The 20460-nt window shown below is 44.1% G+C and overlaps 1 protein-coding gene across 3 annotated transcripts in view; it reads left to right on the plus strand.

Annotated features, from left to right (window-relative positions):
* The window catches only part of ELOVL7 (ELOVL fatty acid elongase 7), a 60200-nt gene that overhangs the window by 6014 nt on the left and 33726 nt on the right, over positions 1–20460 (plus strand). Inside the window, exon 1 of one of the 3 annotated variants that reach the window (XM_073584279.1) lies at positions 10826–11073. The exons of 1 other annotated variant lie outside the window; for it this stretch is intronic. The gene's annotated coding sequence lies outside the window, so the exon portion shown is untranslated. Of the gene's footprint in view, positions 1–10825; positions 11074–11143; positions 11214–20460 lie in introns of those variants that run through there. One more of the 3 variants, XM_073584280.1, reaches the window with a different exon arrangement.

A 20460-nucleotide genomic window follows, 5' to 3' on the forward strand; every position in this document is an offset into this window, starting at 1 on the left:
TCCGTCCAGGGCAGAAAGTCCCCCCCCCCCCCCGGCAACCCTGCTGTCTGGCTAGGTGGTTCTGGGTAAGGAGCAGGGAAGGTAACGTCCATTGGGCTCTTCTTCACCCCCTTACATTAGCATAACATACTGGTGACTGCAATGTACTGATCACTACAGCAGCAATTTTCACTCGGCCACATTCATTACTACTTGTTTCTGGAAAATACCCATGAAGTCAAAATCAGCACTACACCTGTAGATAAATTCCCAAAGGGGTATAATTTCCAAATTGGGGTCACTTGAGGGAGATTCTGCTCTTCTAGCAATTAGGGGCTCTTGTATATGGAGTCTGCAAACTGTTCTAGCGCTCCAGGAGGCAAATAGCGCTTGTTCTGTTCCTCCCGAGTCTCTCTGTATGGCTAAGTAGTACTGTACAGCCACATATGGGGGTATTCACACACCCGTGTTGTTAATATGATCACTGGACCCTAGATTAATTCATTGAGAGGTGTAGTTTGTAAAATTGGGTCACTTGTTGGGGGTTCTGCTGTTCTGGCACCTCAGGGGCTCTCCCAGTGGGTCATGTCACCTGAAAACCATAACAGTAAAATCTGGTGCTCCTTGCCTTCTGAGTTTTGCACTGTGCCTGAAATATATTTCCTGATTTACATGAAAAAATGGACCTCAGTTTTTTGTAAAAAAAAATCCTATCAGCCCTTAAAAAATTAAACACTTGGGGCTAAAACAATATTTGTGTGAGGAAAATGTGATTTTATTATTTTCACGGCTCAACATTATAAACTTCTGTGAAGCACCTGAGGGTTCAGTGGGCTCACCACACATCTAGATCAATTCAATGAGGGGTCTAGTTTCCAAAATGGTGTCACTTGTGGGGGATTTTCACTGTTTAGGCACATTGGGGGTCTCCAAATGCGACATGGCATCCGCCAATTCTTCCAGCAAATTTTGCACTTAAAAAGTCAAATGGCGCTCCTTCCCTTTCGAACTCTGCCGTGTGCTCAATTGGTGGTTTTCTCCCTCATATGGGGTATCAGCATGCTCAGGAGAAATGACACAACAAATTTTGTGGCCCATGTTTTCCTGTTACCATTGTCAAAATTTAAAAATTTGAATCTGAACTAAATTTTTTGTGAAAAAAAAGTTAAATTCTCCATTTTTTCCCACATTCTTGTGAAGCACCTGAAGGGTTTATAAACTTCTTGAATGTGGTTTTGAGCACCTTGAGGGGTGCAGTTTTTAGTTTGGTGTCACTCTTGGGTATCTTCTATCATATAGACCCCTCAAAGTGACTTCAAATGTGATGTGATGCCTAAAAAATGGTTTTGTAAATTTTGTTGGGAAAATGAAAAATCGCTGGTTAACTTTTAACCCTTATAACTTCCTAACAAAATAAAAAATGTTTGTTCCAAAATTGTGCTGATGTAAAGAAGACATGTGGGAAATGTTATCTATTAACTATTTTGTGTGCCATATCTCTGTGATTTAAGGGCATGAAAATTCAAAGTTGGAAAATTGCACAATTTTCAAGATTTTCTCCAAATTTACATTTTTTTTCACGAATAAACGCGAGTTACAGCGAAGAAATTTTACCACTAACATGAAGTACAATATGTCACAAGAAAACAATGTCAGAATCACCGGGATCCATGGAAGCGTTCCAGAGTTATTACCTCATAAAGGGACAGTGGTCAGAATTGTAAAAATTGGCCCGGTCATGAACATGCAAACCACCCTTGGGGGTAAAGCGGTTAACCTCTCCCCGAAGAATTGCTGCTACATAAATATTGCAACATTTACACTTTTTAAGTTGTATCAACAAGTGTACTCCACTAATGTTTTCAATATGGTTTGCAAGCTAAAATGACGCAAATATGAAAACTTATGGCTTAGGCTAGGGTCACAGGACCATATTTTCTCTAATCTGAGAAAGTCAGTTCGATTATGCTCATCACACATTGATCACCGTTTGATCAGAGTGTGATCATAGTGTGATACGATTTTGTTAAATGAAGAGAAGATGGGAAAAAAAATGTTTCTCCATCATCTCCATTCAGTTACTCCGTGAAAATCGTAGAACACACAGATGTCATTCAAGTGCAGTCTGATATTTTCTGTGTACCCATAGGCTTTTTTCTGTGGACCAGATTGGTCAGAGGAAGAAATTGGACTTATGCACGGCCCCATAGAATAATATGGGTTACACTGTCATCTGAGGTTTTGTTGGATTGCACTCGGACTGAACATACAGTTGTCTGCAGGAGCCCTAATGTGAATCTATGGGATCTTAGACGTATGTTGTAAGTAGCATCTGAAAATTGGGAAGGATTTTATTAATGCTAATATGCCAGGAAACACCACATCTGCACCATAATTTGAGTTGTTTCTACCTTATTCTGTTGACACCAAAAATTGTGACATGTGGGTGGGACTTAAAGGGGGTGTGGTCTCTCTCACCCAATCATGCTTATTATATTATAGCACAAATCTACACCAGCCTATGGGTTTATATAGATTGAGCTTTCAGGAGCACAGATAGCTGGAGATGCGCCAAATGTATTAATAATCAAGAATGGGGGTCCTGTTCTTACTCTTCCCGTCATGAAGTTTGAAAGAACAGGAGACACAGAACCCCAATTCTTATGATAGGTGGAGGTGCCAGTGATTAGACGTTTTATCGATAGGGGATGATTTTTGAACCTTCATGAAAGGTTGGGTGTAATGAAGATGCAGTATGGGTTCACAGTAGGTGTAACAACCCTGCTGGCATCACTGCATGGCCTCCCATCCCCGCACACCAACTTACTCACTGCTCCAGGTCATGCGGTGATTTCTGTCTGCTGCCAGCTCCATGCACTATGCCTCTTGCTTTCCTGCTTGCTCTCCATGTTTCCTGACTGTGTGTATAGGGGGTCGGCGCCTGAACTCTCTGCTTCTTATGCAGTCAGGGTGCAGCGGTCTAATCTGTCCCCGACCAATCACCTGGAGCCCTTTACTATATAGGGTCACCACACCCACTAACCTTTGCCTGTGCAATGTCTATACCAAGTTTGCTCCTTGCTACTGAAGTAGCCAGGCCCTGTCCTTTGTCTTGCCTTCCTTGAGAGGCTTTACTCCTAGCATTTCTAGTACACTCTGAGTGCCTGCCAGGAGGCTTATATCCTGGTCCCTGTCTTGTCCTAGCTTTGTCTGAGTACTTGCCTGGTACTTCTTTGCTCGCCCTCCAGGAGGCAGAATATCCTGGTCCCTGTATCCTTCGGTCCCTGTAACTTGTCTTGTACTGTGTCTCTGTCTGTACTCTGTCTGTCTGTCAGTCTCCTTGTCTGTGGTTCCTTTCCCTGCTGTGTCTTTCCCTGTGTCCTCTGTGTCTGTCCCTTGCACACTTGCAAGCTCCGCCTACCTTGCACTCTTGCAAGCTCCGCCTACCTTGCACTCTTGCAAGCTCCGCCTGCCTTGCACTCTTGCAAGCTCCACCTACCTTGCACTCTTGCAAGCTCTGCCTACTCCGCACTCCTGCGGATCCACCTACTCCACACTCCTGCGTCTCCATCTACTCTGCACTCCTGCAGCTCCGCCAACTCCGCACTCCTGCTTTTGTCATATTCCACTCTCTCCTATCCGTACCCGTACCTGCATCTCCTATTTGAACAGGACCCTACCTGTTCCATTCCTTCCAGCCAGTACCCGCTCCTGCTGTGTGAACAGCACGCTACACCTACCTGCCCTGTGTCTCAAGCCGTACCTGCCTGCCCTGTGTCTCAAACCGTGCCCGCCTGCCCTGTGTCTCAAGCCGTGCCCGCCTGCCCTGTGTCTCAAGCCGTGCCCACCTGCCTTGTGTCTCAAGCCGTGCCCGCCTGCCTTGTGTCTCAAGCCGTGCCCGCTTGCCCTGTGTCTCAGCCTGCTTGTCACTCGCACCTGTCCAGGTGTCCTGTTCCCGAGTGGGATCAGCAGCCACAGCCAGACACCACCCTGGAGTGGCACCCGGCAGCTACCTGCCGCACAAGCCTGACCTCACCATCAGAGGCTCCAGTGAAGACCGAGGTAGCTGCTGTAGTCACACCCCTTCCAGGGCTGTCTGGTTTGTGGCACAGTGGGGCCACAACCCCCGGCTCGTGCCAATCAGCCTAGGCGCGAACGTGACAGTAGGATAGGGGAGCTTTATTTGAGAGCTGCATAAATACTGAACATGGCCTAGTGCATAAAGTCTTAGAGCTAATTAGAAAATGAAGGGGTTAATCCTATCCTAATAATCACATGGGCTCTTTTTTATTGACATTCCATTAGGGTGAATGCGTGTGCCCTGACGTAGCTCTATCTTATATTGTGCCTATGAGGCTCATCAGCTTTTCTCTGCCGATTGTGTAACCTCTAGTATCGGTGCTGGAGGAGTGTAATGTGTTTCTTGCATTGCTGTCAGGTGTTTGGCCGGTGTTGTCACCTGGGAGTTTTCCACAGTCACAAGCCACTGTGTAATCCATCAGATTACAGACAACATATTCAGGATCTTGGAGTATTACTATTCATGGTGTAGTAGAATGTCGCCTCCGGTTATTTAAATCATCATGATCCAAGCATTCCTGATACTGTTACTGCACAGGACATGATCATGGGATCATATTGGAAATCCAGTGATATTCACTCTTTCTGTCAGAAGTACTGTATAGAGGAAAAAAATCTTTTTTATATATACTTCTGATGGATGGCAATAAAGAAGCTGTGACGACACAGGATTTAATCTTAATTATCCAGACATCTATTTTCAGTTGGTCAAGAATCATAGACTGTTGTCATATGAGTCTTAAAAGTTGATTCTTGATAATTTTGAATGACTGCTGTATGCCTCTTATATCAGCTACTACAGATATTATTGTCTGCTATCTTTGCAAAACAGTGAGGCAGGGTCATTGAACAATCGACGTTGAACCCCTTAACACCCGGAGGTATTTTCGTTTTTGCCTTTTTTTTTGCTCTCCTTCTTCCCAGAGCCATATCGTTTTTATTTTTTGGTCAAAATGGCCATGTGAGCGCTTGTGTTTTGCGTGACGAGTGGTACTTTTCTACTAGACCATTGGTTTTAACATATTGCGTACTTGAAACTTGAAAATGGGAAAAAAATTCCAAGTGCTGTGAAATTGCACAAAGCGTGCAATCCCACAGTTGCTTTTTTTTTTTTACCATGTTCACTAAATGCTAAAACTGACTTTTTTGTGTGCCAGTTGACATTTTTGATGATACAGTTTTGGTGCAGATATGATCTTTTGATCGCCTGTTATTGCATTTTAATGCACAGTTGTTGCGACCAAAAAAACGTAATTATGGCGTTTTGACTTTTTTTTTCTTGTTACGCCGTTTAACGATCGAGTTCATTCTTTTTTATATTGAACGGGCAATTCTGAACGCAGCTATATCAAATATGTGTATGTTTTATTATTTTTTAATGTTTTATTTTGAATGGGGCAAAAGGGGGGTGATTTGGACTTTTATAAATTTTTTTATATTTTAAAAAACTTTTTTTCTAATTTTGGGATGCTTCAATATTCTCCATGGGAGACTAAAAGCTGCCATAATAATGCAATCGGCTCTGCTATACACAGGCGATGATCAGATCGCCTTTATGTAGCAGAAATGCTCACTTGCTATGAGAGCCGACCTCCAGACGGTGCTCATAGCAATCCGGCAGTGACAACCATGGAGGTCTGCTGGAGACCTCAGGTTGTCATGCCAACCCATCGGTCACCCGCGTTCATGTGACGGGGTTTCCAATGGGCTGGATTTCCGTCACGCTTGCTGGAAGCACAAGTTAAATGCCGCTGTCAGAAATTGACAGTGGCATTTAATGGGTTCACAGCCGCGGGCACATGTCAACTGTATAGATTAGTTGACATGTGCCCGGAAAGGTGTGGGCTCCGGCACTGATCCCACTCCAAACAGTGGGAGTCTGTACATTTACGCCCAATGTCAGAAAGGGGTTAATAATATGTTAATTGACAATTGTGTGATACCCTGTGGCTTGTTGACTTGCAAAATAGAGGAGGAAAAACTATGCAAATTGATTAAATACTCAAACAATGAGACTTAAAACTCATCCCACTTCCCCCCTGACCTCTGTATGATGACTTGAAACACAGAGGTGGGTGTAAAAAAGGATTTCCTTGGTTCAGCAAGAACCAGAGACTCTTTACAAAACCACAGTCATAAACACTCTACAGGACCGCAGCCAAGGCATCATGGCTCCATCATGAAGGACCCAGACTTGTCATTCTACAGGATTCCAGCTTAACATCCAAAGAGGTAAGGAAGCATATGTCCATGAAATCACATAGCTTTATTTAGGTCAATACAAAAAAGACATAGACAAATCTAAAATGAGATTATCCCCTGAGACGAAGCTAACGCGAAACGTGCGTCGGGGACAGGGATACTGCAAGGTAGTATATGTTCTTTTGTACACCTGTACATTTCCACATTGGAGCTGTTCACATTTGCATCAGGAATGGTAGCAGCATAATTGGGGTCCTATGGACTATACATACAGGCACTTATGCCTTTATTGAGCAGGTCTGCCACTTCCTGATGTATATGTGTTATTACTGCTATACTACAGACATTATTTCCATATGAGAGGAGTGCTGCAATATATTTTCATGCTTAATTATTGCAACATGGCAGATACTATCTTCTGATAAAATAAGAGCACTGCTATTTTTTATTCACCAGTGTGATCTTTTAGTCTATGGCTGACACTGTCTACATCTAGTAGGACCTACTAATCCTCTAGAGGCATTGTACCTTTACTTATTTTTACTTTATTTGAGGCAAACACATTTGCTTTTTTATTGTCTAGCTGGAGGTATTATCTGTCTAATAGGAATGCTGTCATATATTTTTGTATGATCTATCATGACTAATTTGTAGCAATTATCTGTTTGATAATATAGGAGCAATATCTGTATCATACTATAGCACCTACTGTATTGTGTTAATTGATCTAAATGGTGGTGTTGTTTCAATTTTTTCTATCTTATTGCAGCATGTAGTTTACAACTGCTTGTAATTCATTGCTTAATGACATATGCACTTTGCAGTATCATATTGGATATGTATCTCATTTTAGATTTGTCTATGTCTTTTTTGTATTGACCTAAATAAAGCTATGTGATTTTATGGCCATATGCTTCCTTACCTCTTTGGATGTTATGCTTATCTGGAAGTGCCATTTTTCTAGGCCCATTAATGTGGATTTATTCTGAGAATTCCAGCTTTGCGGACCATGGCTCCGGCTGAAAGAATACAGATCTGCTCTATCGGCTATCACTGAACTCATGGATGTGTTCCGACAAGCCAGGTTGTGACTCTCTGGCCACCTGTTCTCATATCTCAATGGACTGTCAGCTTCCTAAGTTTGTCGTTACCCCCTCTCGTTGGGTGTCACAGGTGGGGGTAGTTGGCCCTGAAAGCCTAAAGTTGCAGTTGCTGTAATCCCAGCGAGTCTGTGGAGGGGTGAGACTCTGCAAGTTGCACCATCTTGGGTATTTTGCTGGGACTATTCTATATGTTATTGTCTGTTTTGTGGTTCAATAAAGTATTGCCACACTGTTTTACCCTCATCCTGTGTTGTCTGCATAGTACTGTGCTCACGCTAAAAGGAGAGCGGGCGCTTTAGTGGGATGAGCTCTGGTCCATGTGGTCTCAAGCCAGCAGACTAGAGTACCCACTAACCCCCTGTGTCTCCACATAAGCATGAACAAAACATAAAGAAGTCAGTTTATGCTGACCAAATTGTAAGAGTGAATGTGGATCCATATAAAAAAGACCTTGGTACTTCGATAAATCACCGTATTAAAGTGTTTGTACTAAATTTTGAAATTATCTTCTCGAAAGCTGTGCCTGACTACTGGAACCATCACAGATCCTGAGAACAGGACTGACTGTTAGGGCTGGCGGAACGCACCAAATTATTAAATAATAGTAGGTGCGTTCGCAGCCCGGGGTCCACCGTGCAGAGGTGGTACACTGCTGCTAAGTAAAGGCGGAAGTATAAAGCGGTGTGGGAAGGTCACACGTGGGTTAACGTCACCCAGTGTGAACAGCAGCGACTCTGTTACCTCACAGAGCCGCAGTACCGCTGAACATAAACACCGGAGCCTGTTTAACTCACAGAGCCCGGCCAAGGAGCGCACAGAAAGCGGTCACAGAACCCTGCCCCAAGGACACGGGGTCAGAGTCCCTCTAGACCTTCTGAGCATGCCGCGTCGCAACTGCGGACGTCGGTATAGACACTGACTTCAGTGAGTTGAGCACGTGCACTGTGGCGTGCCGAGCCACTGGTGGAGACCAATGCCTGTCACTGACTCTGACCTACCTACACCTAAGCCTGGGCGCTTAACAGGCTAGGCTGCACAACACATGCGTACCAAGGGTAGGGGTTCTTAATGAGTCATTCACCAGAGACATTCATACGACACACACTCTTGATAGTCAGCTTATGCAGTCTATACTAGCGCATGGCCGAGCGGCCATGCAAACCTTTTATAGCCGCGTGCTTCCAGGACCTTCCTGGCCTTTCGGATGGACAAATCCTAGCTGGAGAAGGACCTGAGCACGTGACCTTCGATCTCCAATGGGAGATCACACCACGGGCATGCTCAGTGGACCGCAAGGAGGACTTAGTCCCTGGAGAGACTCACTGCTGACCAGCCTGCGTTGCTAAAGGTGGACCAGAGGTGGCAGCAGCAAGCAAGCCCACAGTGCTGGTCTGAGCAGAGCACTGGGACTGATGAGTCTGCTGAGCAGGCTCCTCTGCGGCCGAAGGAGAATGGGAGACCACCAAGTGCAAGGCTCGAGATTCCTGCTGTGCAGTGACAGAAATCCGACGCCTAACAAGGACTCAGGGTGTGTGCACACACTGTGGATTGATCCATGTGGATTTAGCAAAATCTGCAGGTCAAAAGACCTGTGGTTTTGCCCTGCAGTTTATCACCTCTACAATGGAGGAGATGGTAAACCGCAGCAGAATCCGTGCGGAAGAATCTGCACTGCGGTTTCCATTTCCCATAGGATATTATGGTACTGTACACTGCAGCAGAAACTGCTGCGGGTCCGCAGCGTGTGCTCACACCCTCAGAGTCCCATTTAAATGGAGTGGAGTAGTGCCCTACCACCACGCTGCAGTGTCCTGTTCACTGCATCAGTGGGTGTTGAAATGTCAGACCTCCAGCATTAAGCAAATAGTCAACAGGGTCGCAAAAAATGTGTTGAGAAAAAAAGAAGACCATTAACTGCCAAAGATTTGAAGAGAATCAAATGTGAAGCGACCAGTGGCACATTATTCTTCAGAGCTGTCATATTTCAATACTGCAGCCTCCATGGTGGCCCAGAAGTACAGGTGTTCAGTGCTTCGAGACATGGCTGAAGTAAGGAAGAGTAAAACCCAACCACCACTGAACAGGACACAGAAGAGAAACGTCAAGACTGGGCCAAGAAATATCTGAAGACAGATTGTTCAAAGGTTTTATTGAGAGTGAATCCCAGATGGAGGGGTCCGTGGCTAAATCAGTAACGGGCACAGACCTCCGGAACACACACCAGCAAGTTGGAGGTTGGGTACTGCTATGGGCTGGTATTATTAATGATGAGCTAGATGGACTTTTAGAAGATGGTCTCAAAATTAACACCCAAACCTACTGTCAATTTTTAGAAGACATTTTCTTCAAGCAGTGGTAAAAGAAAAAGTCTGCACCTTTCAAGAAAACCATAGTTGTTATGCAGGACAACGTTCAATCGCTGCATCGACGTCTCCACTGCTCAGCCGCCAGTAAAGGCCTTAAAGATGAAAGAATAATGACATGGCCCCTTCCTCACCTGACCTAAACCCGATTGACAACTTGTGAGCCATTCTTAAACAACAGATTTACGTTGATGGAAAACAGTCATCTCTTTGAGCAGTGTCTGGAGGCTGTGGTTGGTCCTGTCCAAAAAATTGATTGTCAACAGATTAAGAAACCGACAGACTCCATGGATGGAGCTTATTGAGGTTTTTGAAAAGAAGGGTGGTCATATTGGTCACTTAAATGTCAGAATTGTATTTTTGTACATTTTGAGCTGTTTGGTTATTATTCTCACCTGCATCATCATTCTATATCTGTGTATGTTCTCCTCCGTGTTGCTGTGACAGCATGTATTTCTATGCAGCTGTCACGCTTGGGTCAGGAGAGCAGACGGACAGTCCGAGCTCTGCGATGCGCTCCGAGGTATATAAACTTCTGACTCTTCCCGTAGGCTCGTTCCATGCTGTGTTTGTTACCACTGTAAGGGCATATGCTGATAGTCAGGAGGTATGTGCCTGCCAGTGGGCACAGTGAGGATGGATGCCAAGGCCTCTGTCTACCGTAAGGACACAATGTGGAGAAACATGTACCGCATGATATACGCTTTCTTGCAGTGGCCTTCTGTACAGGAAGGTGCAATCTGCTGCGTCTTCTATACAGTTAAACAAATGATATGCAGTCCCATACCTGTTTGGCAGAGACTGAAAAAAGAACATTTTTGGGCCTGTCTGGCAAAAGGACGCCTATGGCAATGTGACAGTGTGCGTCAGGAGAAGCTCCAGAAATACTGTAGGCCGTTGGCCTTTAATCTACAGCCCTTTGGCTGTCCTGGTCCACAAGAACAGACAAAGGGCCGGATGCGGCTCATGGGCCACAGTTTGCCCATTTATGATGCCCCGAAGGTCTTTAGTGAGCAGAAGATCTCATTAGATAACGCGAATCTGGCTCCTGTGTCACTTTTTTCCTTCGTGCCTCTTCACACAATAACTTCTTATGAGTGTCGCTTATTAACCCTTCGTGTCCTTTGGGTTTGTACATTCCAGCAGTAAAGATTGAAGCACATGCAGTGCCTGTCAGCTTCTCCTACATCTCAGGCTCTTGATGTAGCAGCCACTCCCTGTAGGCAAGTGAAATGTGAGCAGGGAGGTGTCAGCCATTGAGTCATTACCCCATCCTGTGTGAAGCTCTACAGGTCTGCTCTGTCTCTGTGTCCAGGCAGTGGGACAGGTGCTGCCAGTCCTGGGAGGTAAGGAAATCTCTCTGCCTTTATTGTGCTCTTATCTACTGCACCTATATTGTACCAGTCATGCTTAACCCTCCCAGTGCACGTAGTGCTGTGACTACTGCTGCCATGAATATTGTGCACTTCTATTGCAACTTAGAAAGGTATGTGCTACCTGTTTTTACAACATTTACATATATGTTGCAGATTGTTTTCTTTGGCTACAATTAATGGAACAGATGTGTTTTTAAATCTCCCCTAGACATTATCTGATTGTGATGTATTTGGCGGGTCATTATCACTTAGTTTTTGGATGTTTTGTTCAATGCTGTGTAAGAACATGTCCAAGATCGACAATCTCTTCTCTTCTTCTTACGACCTGGACTTAGTGAGACCAATGAAAGGGACAGACGCCAGTCAATGGATTATCCCAGCGCTTCTTGTCACAGTGTGAGGCTGTGACTCCATAGTGATATAGTAGCAAGATGAACTTGTGTGATTTTTAATTGCACAGTGACTCAGTGGTTAGCATTGTTGCCTTGCAGCGCTGGGGTTCTGGGTTCAAATCCCACCAACATCTGCAAGGAGCTTGTTCTCCTCTGTTTGGCTCGGATTCCTCCCACACTCCAAAGACATACCGATAGGGAAATCTAGATTGTGAGCCCCAATGGAGGCAGGGATGATAATATATGTAAAATGCTGTGGAATATGATGGAGCCATATAAGCAATGTATAATGAGGCAAAAAAATAATAGATGCGTTCATCGTAGACGTTTATTTGCTGCATGGAATAAAAATGTTTCCCTATCAAACCAAGCCATGTGTATGGTCCCATGGAGGTTTTGGAAATGGCGATTGCCCTGAAATCCACATTAAAAACTGCTTTAAATACTTTGGGTAGGCTTTCTTTCGATTTCATTGGGAGATGTTCACAATTAATGTGGCAAAAAAAGCAACCCTGAGCTGCGTCCAATTAATAGGAAGAGTTTTGAAAGTGAATTTTGGAGAAGAATCTGCTTCCAAAGTCTGTATGAGCGAACCCTAAAGGCAGAGCTACTCATCGTGTGCCGCCTGAATATCACATTGTCACACTGCAACATGCCATCTAGTGATGTATAATTTTTTTTTTTTTTTTTTCTAAATAGGGATGGTTAAGGTCGCTTTCACACATTCAGTATTTGGTCAGAATTTTACCTCCAGTATTTGTAAGCGAAAATCGGGAGGAAAAGTATAATAGAAACCCGTCACCACTCCTGGATTTGGCGTACAAATACTGAGGTAAAATGCCGACCAAACACTGGCTGTGTGAATGTGACTTTGATATTGGGTTAGTTGAAGTGATCACCTCTCCGGCGGACGTCTGGTCTTCTGCTTGCCCGAAAGTCAGTTCTACACCAGCTATGAGTAGTGTAGATTTTCTGTATTATAATTTTCACCTTTCTGCTGCACATTATAGTAAATTTGTCAGTCTGCTGGAGACCACAGCAATTCCTGCCGACTTTCCTAAAAAAAAAAAAAAAAAAATTAGATTTGATTTTGTCAAAATTATATACTTTTCCTTCTGCCAGAAGATCCAAAGAATGTGTTTTAAAAAAATAAATTGCCTTTTTGGTTCAAAAAATGCTGAAAAAAAACTGTGTTTGAAGGACCCCAAGGAAAGTAAAAAATAAGTCTGCTTGTGACAACTGGAGTATTCCATGCAGAAGGTGTATCCTGGCTCTACTCTCTGGATGGGCAGGTATGGGGAGCGATTCCTGGCTTCTCCTCCCATCACCTACTACTAGGTGTATTTTACTCATCGTGCAGAGAGCATATCTTATGTGTCAGGCTGAGTGCAGACGGATTTTTCCGCGCAGAATGGAAGAAATCCACAGGTCAAATGACCTGCATTTTTCCTGCGGATTTCTTCCATTTTTCCTGCGGTTTTTGTGCGGTTTTCCGCTGCAGTTTTCCCCCTGCGGATTTGGTGACAGGGGAGATGGAAAACCGCACAAAAGAAGTAACGTGCTGCGGATTTTGTACCGCAGGAAAACCGCGCGGAAAAATCCGCAGCGTCTGCACAGCGTTTTTTTTTTCATTGATTTTAAGGCTACTGTACATCACAATGCGGATATGCAATGTTTCTGCGCGGTAAAATCCGCTGCGGAACCGCTGCAAATCTGCATCGTGTGCACACAGCCTAAGACTGGCGTCGTTGTGGCATCTGCGGCTCAGTATAATTTATAGGCTGTGTGCACACGATGCAGATTTGCAGCGGTTCCGCAGCGGATTTTACTGCGCAGAAACATTGCATATCCGCATTGTGATGTACAGTAGCCTTAAAATCAATGAAAAAAAAAACGCTGTGCAGACGCTGCAGATTTTTCCGCATGGTTTTCCTGCGGTACAAAATTCGCAGCATGTTACTACTTTTGTGCGGTTTTCCATCTCCCCTGTCACCAAATCCGCAGGGGGAAAACCGCACAAAAACCGCAGGAAAAATGGAAGAAATCCGCAGGAAAAATGTAGGTCATTTGACCTGCGGATTTCTTCCATTCTGCGCGGAAAAATCCGCAGGGCTAAAAACTCCGTCTGCACTCAGCCATAGACAGGAGCTGATCTGCGTTAGTAAAATATTACTGGCTCACCTCGGAGCCGGACGGGATTTTCTTACCAACAAGTTTGAATTTTAAATGAAGTCTGGTCTGATTTGAATAAAAATTTTACTGGATCTTTTTATTTGCCTACTTGGATACAAAGTACATTACTTGCCGGCCTTGTAGAGCTCATCCAATAGAAAACACATTGGTATGAATTCTTATAGGTTTTTTTTTTATTTTGAACCAATGTGGGTTGTTTTGTTTTAATTTTTTTTTCCCCACAATATAACTCCTACTTGTATGAGTGCTTGGAATCACATAATGAATGAATGAAAAAAAAAATGCTGGCACTAAACGCAATATTTTGTATCTAAATTCCTTAATTTGGGCTCTTTGTTATGAGGATTGCAAGTGCGCGTCCTCCCGCTGTTTGCATGTGACGTCTGGGTGTAATTGATTCCCTACGGACATTTTAGAATGAGTGTTCGCCCTGGTAATTTCACTGCGTGCGTGTTAAGGTCTATTGCTGTGCACTCTGGCTGATAATGGATAAAACCATGATTCATGTTTAGCCATGTGAATGCTTTTTTTAATACTTTTTTTTATTTTTAGGCCGGGGTCGCACTTGCGAGTGTGATGAGAGAAACTCGCACATCAATATCCGGCACTCAGGAGCAGAGGGTGCAGCTGCATAAAAATACATCCAGCCTCACCCTCCAGTCCCCGCAGCTGCATGTCTTGCGGCTGTTCAACAGCTGTAATACATGCAGGGACTGCCTAACAAACAGCTAATCCCTGCATGTGTTGCAGCTATCAAACAGCCGCAGGGACTCTGAGGCTGGGGGCACACGCTGCGGATTTGGAATTTTCCACGCAGATTTTGCAAAATCCACAGGTCAAAAGACCTGCGGACTAGCCTGCGGCTTGACACCTGGACAATGGAGTAGGTGTAAAACCGCTGCGGATTCCGCACAAAGAAGTGACTTGCTGCGGATTTGAAACAGCAGAAAATTCCACACTGCGGTTTTTGTTTTCCATTGATTATAATGGTACTGTACACCGCAGCAGAAACTACTGCAGATCCGCAGGACCAAAACCGCAGCAGAATCCGCAGCGTGTGCACACAGCCTAACATTTTTCGTGTACGCTAAAGTCACTCGGTTAGCACCCAAGCATGCTTAGATAACACCTTAACGCAGTGGAAAATAACACAACGTGATCGGGTATTGCTGAAGACTGACTTGTTAATATAGCCTTACTGGCTGTCTCAAGAAAATACCTTGATAGCAAAACTGCAAGATGGACGTCCTACAGCAGGGGCGCCCACTAAAGTCTATGGGCACATCAGCATGTATTCATATATTATGAGATGCTTGGGTGTGCATTTAGCCTATGTTTGGTCTAGAGGAATAAGCTACACACAGGCCTTGTTGGTGCGGTGGCCTCTGATGGAAATCACAGGAGCTGATGAAGCCGCGTGTAAGGAGCTGTATGTTGGAAATTGCATCCTCCTGAGGCGACTTCCAAAAGCCTTTTTTTCCATTACTGTAATGTCGTTTGTTCTGTATCCTCCCGGGTGACGCCAGAATTATGGCTTTTTGCATTACCTGGGATAATGTGTAGCTTGGAATTGTCCTTCATAAGCGCTAGAACACGACTGTAGCCCGCTGATATTGGCAATATTATACATTGGAAAATAAATCTCTACATTGTATCTCTCAATCCCATGAAAAACCCCTGATATGTGATGGTGGCTTTGGAGGGAAGTGGAATGTAATTTTTTTGGCAATCTTATTTTTGCCTTATTAGGGTGTGTGCACACGTTGCAGATTGTGCTGCAGAATTTTCTGCGCGGATTTTGCAAAATCCGCAGGTCAAAAGACCTGCGTTTTATCTGCGGATTAGCCTGCGGTTTTCCCCTGCGGTTTGACACCTGTACAATGGAGCAGGTGTAAAACCGCTGCGGATTCCGCACAAAGAAGTGACATGCTGCTGGTTTGAAACCGCAGCAAATCCGCATGGAAAATTCTGCACCATCTGCACTGCGGTTTGTTTTCCATTGATTAACTACTGCGGATCCACAGGGCCAAATCCACTGGGGATCCGCAGCGTGTGCACACAGCCTAATTCTGCATTTACCCAATGCTTGTGCTACTGTATGGACTGAGGCCTTGGGCCAAGTTCACACATGGGTATTTGGGTATTTAGTTCAGATTTCACTGTAGTAACGTCTGCACGCGTCATATGTGGATTTAGCAGCAGATTTAACCCTTTTCATTGCAAAGGGTGAAATCTGTGCTGAATCCGCACAAAGAATTGATGTGCCGAAGATTTAAACGTTAGTGCAGATATTTTCTACACGTAACGTAAATTGACCTGAGATTTGATGAAATCTGGCGTGGCATTACACTGTGGATTATCTGCCAGCACGTTTGTGAATTTAGCCTTTTAAGGTGACCATACACAATACACGAATGTTGACAGAGCTGGCTAATCATTACATGTGTATGGGCGGTGTTGAATTGTAATATGAAGATTAGTGCTAAGTCCCTGGAAACAGGTAAAATAGGACAGAATACATCAAATGACCGCGATTCATGTAATCCTGTACTGATATGAGATTCTGAACTTTTTTTGTACATTTTGTTCCTGTATGTGCAGAATGAATGAGTTTACTATAGCACAAATTTACCACTAGGGGGAGCAAACTGTGAATTTTTACACTTGCATAAAACTTTTATACAACTTGCTCCCCCTAGTGGCAGCCTTGTCCAGAAGAAATGTAAGAGATTGGTGTCACAGAATATCTACTGTAGAGACGATAACACAACTTTTATGTCTTTAGTCATAATAATAATAATGTATTTTTCCACTAAGCCTGTAGAATGAATGGTGCTATATTATCGGGGGTCTTTTCTGAATTTGCTAATGATTTTTCTATTTTGGATGATGAATCTTTCTGCTCCTCAGTGAGATCCATTATTTGTTCTGTGGATATAATAGTATTTTATACGTGGTCCTTTTTATAAGATGAGGTCTCGGCAGACTAGCCTGAACGATCCCTGTCTCCCCTGGTGTGTGTACTCAGGCTGCTTACACTTGGGTGTTGGCCTTGTAACTCCGCACAACATGAAGTGGCTACTGTGATGTTACTAAGGTGTGAGACGTCAGACCGCAGCGCATAACAATGCCGGAGTACGTTCTGTACTGAGATCCAATAATCTGACTTTAATTAATATTTACAGACTTGACCACAGTGTGAGGAGGCTCGTATGCCTGGCATGGTGGTGATATTATCTAGAGGGCATTTTCCCTTCTGTGGATGTGCACATTGCTAATCTTTCTTGAGACATATTAACGATAGTCACGTGTGGCCGGTGCCCAAGTAATACAGACCTTGCGGCACCAGAGATGGTTGTTAATGTTTCATCTTTTTACCATATTTCACTTAAAGGGGTTGTCCGGCCTTGTGCCTCAAGTTTGCATTGATGTGTGTGACTGCAGACTTGAGTCATCACATTGCATACATTGTGCAAGGTGAGGATTCTCTGGTGCCGGCAGCGGGCATGTGACTTAGTATGCGATTTGCATACATGTGGTCACTTGCCGACTAGACAAAAGTGTATTGAGCAAGGCCGGGCACGTCTAGTCGAAATGTGGCTGAAAGTATGCTCCTGGTGCTGGAGAATCCGCACAGTGCACAGAAGGTTCAATAGTCTGCAATCAGAGTGGCATTGTACCCTAAGGCCTGACAACCCCTTTAATTCATCAATATTTTCTTAAAGGGAATCTGTCACTAGGTAGTTGCCATGTAATCTGAGAGCATCATAATGTACGGGCAGACACACTCATTTCTGCATTGTCACTAACTGGGCTGCTAGCTGTTGTTTTGATAATCTACTGCTGATAAAACTGACTTCATCCCTAGAGGACTGCCATGTAGTCCTCCATACTCATGAGAGCTGTATAACCCTGGAAAAAAGACAGCTTTCTGCCTATGCACAGTGTACACAGAATGTTGCCAATCAGTGGTGTGGACAGGTATATCCAGAGAACTGCTAGATCTGCAGCAGAGAAAACTGATTTTATGAAAACTGCATCAAGCAGCCCAATAAGAGATGCATAACTGGAATTAGGGTATCTGCCCCCACATCATGCTGCTCTTAGGGTAGCAAAAAGATTCCTTTTAAATAAGGGCATGTACACAGAAATGGACTTTTTTTATTATTTAGATGCTGTATATGTGCATAAAAAGTGGAGTAACTAGGTAAGTAATGTGATTTATCTCCTATTGATTTTAAGCGACAGCTAGTATCTTAGTTCAGAGCTCCATTCCTCATGGGAAGTGGTTAACAAGCTTGTCTTCAGGCGTTTCAGTTTTGCTTACTCACCTTAATGATGTCACCAAGTCACGGGAATTAGGCAATTCGTTAGGAGTGAACCACAACCATAACTTCACCAGCTGCTCAAACGCTCACTCGGCGGCGATCTCTGCTGATTCCCCTGTGCACAGGAGCGCTCGACTGATAGAGAAGAGAAAGTCAAAGCGCCTGTACACAACACGCGGTCAGCGGGCAGGGTCGGACAACTCTCGTGTGTGTGTGTGTGTGTGTGTCGTAAGACTTTGAGGCTACATTCCCACAATGAGTATTTTTGATGTTGCAGATTTTCTGCAGCATTTTTGCACCCATTACCTAATTAGGTTACGTGCGCTTTTTTTTTCATTGCATTTTTTTATGCTCCGTTTTTCTCATTGGCGTGTCATTGTTTACATAAAGCTACCTTGTTCGTGATATACTGTGGTGTTTGGTCTGATACAATACTTTATTGGATACAGTCATGTGCAGATTATATGTGTTTTTAGAGCATTTCCGCAGCATGTGTGTTTTTTACCTGACAATTTTATGCATCTAATACAAGTCTATGGGGAGAATTATACTATGGGGAGTGCATTGCACTATATGGAGGACTATGGGGAATGTATTATACTATATGGAGGACTATGGGGTCTGCATTATACTATTGGGAGTGCATTGATCTACTAGTGATAATTCTGTGCCAGAGGTGTAGCTTGGGTTTTGGTTCAGGGGGGATGAAACTTCTCAGTGGGCCCCTATCCATGTAACCCTGATTACAACTGAGTGACGCGATGCACCTTAAGGCTGCTTTTACACTTGCCGTGTTTTTGCTGGCCGTTTTTGCGGCTCCAATAGATTTCTATGAGGCCGCAAAAACGGCCCGCAAAAATACACTGGAGTGCCGTATGGCCATGAGGGCCATATATACAGCCGTGAAAAAATATCGAGCTTGCTCGATATTTTTCATGGATCACGGACGCGGCCTCCATTAAAAACAACGGTAGCTTGTTTTTGCGGTACACCGTATTTGCGGATCGCCGTTTTTTCCCCTGCAATTTGTTGCAAGGAAAAATGGCAATCCGAAAAGGTTTTAGGCTGTGTGCACACGATGCGGATATATAGCGGATCCACAGCGGATTTTTCCACGCAGAAACGCTGCATATCCGCATTGTGATGTACAGTAGCCTTAAATTCAATGAAGAAAAAAAACCGCTGTGCAGACGCTGCGGATTTTTCCGCGCGGTACAAAATCCACACCATGTTACTTCTTTTGTGCGGTTTTCCACCTCCCCGGTCTCCAAATCCGCAGGGGGAAAACCGCATTAAAAATGGAAGAAATCCGCAGAAAAAATGCAGGTCATTTGACCTGCGGATTTCTTCTATTCTGCGCGGAAAAATCCGCAGGGCAAAAAAGTCCGTCTGCACTCAGCCTCATGCGGCCCGTTTTTGCGGGAGACCGCAAAAATCAAGGTAAAAATGGCCTGTAAAAACGAGACGCAAAAACTCGGTAAGTCAGCCTAATAGTGGATGTATGAGAACCACCGCAGATGACTGCGCTGTTAGTGAAAATAATCTCTATATAAATACCAACATGGATATTGCTTCCATATGGTCTAAGAGGGTCAGATTCCTTGTAGGAATGCTTGGACCTTGAACCCATAATATGGGGGTGCACCATCTTGATGGAAAAACTCAGGGAACGTGCCATCTTCAGTGTATAAAGAGGGAAACACATCATCATGTAGCAATTTCAGATATCCAGTGGCATTAAGGTTTCCATTGATGAAGAACGGCCCCACTAATATAGTTACGTTAAAACCAAGCACACCATTGTTTTTCTTGTGAAATTCTCAATAAGTTTGATGTGTCACATGACCCTCTTCCCATTGAAACAAATAAAGTTGGATCCAAAATAGCCCACTTCAAAATGGTCACCACCCATCTTAAAATGTTTCCCCCCTCCCATATACTGATGTGCCACAAACAGGAAGTTGATATCACCAACCATTCCCATTTTATTTAGGTGTATCCATATAAATAGCCCACCCTGTATAATGCAGCTGTATAATGCAGCCCCCCCATAGGCAGACTGTATAGTATAATGCACCTCCATAAAAAAATACAAAACTCGCATCTCCTCCTCATTTCTCCACTGCTCCGAACACCCACACATCTCCGGACAGTGGGCGTCACTGTTATGAATGAGTCACCGTAGGAGGCAAAAACAGAAATACTAGAAAAAAAAGTCCAGAAAACCAGAGAAATTGGCAGCTATCGGATTGCAGACCCCTGAACCTATCCACAACAACTAACAGTAGCCGTGGAGGGTTCCTACGGTGCCCTAGACCCCTCGATCACAGCCGGAGAACTAAATAGCCTAAAGACAGAAAGGGAAATCTAAACTGCCCCAGAGCAGACCCCAAAGCAATAGGCAGCCCCCAACATATAATGACGGTGAAGCAAGATGAAAAAAA

This window comes from Dendrobates tinctorius, unplaced genomic scaffold (assembly GCF_039654945.1).
Source record: "Dendrobates tinctorius isolate UK_male_01 unplaced genomic scaffold, ASM3965494v1 ptg000083l, whole genome shotgun sequence".
Taxonomy (NCBI): domain Eukaryota; kingdom Metazoa; phylum Chordata; class Amphibia; order Anura; family Dendrobatidae; genus Dendrobates; species Dendrobates tinctorius.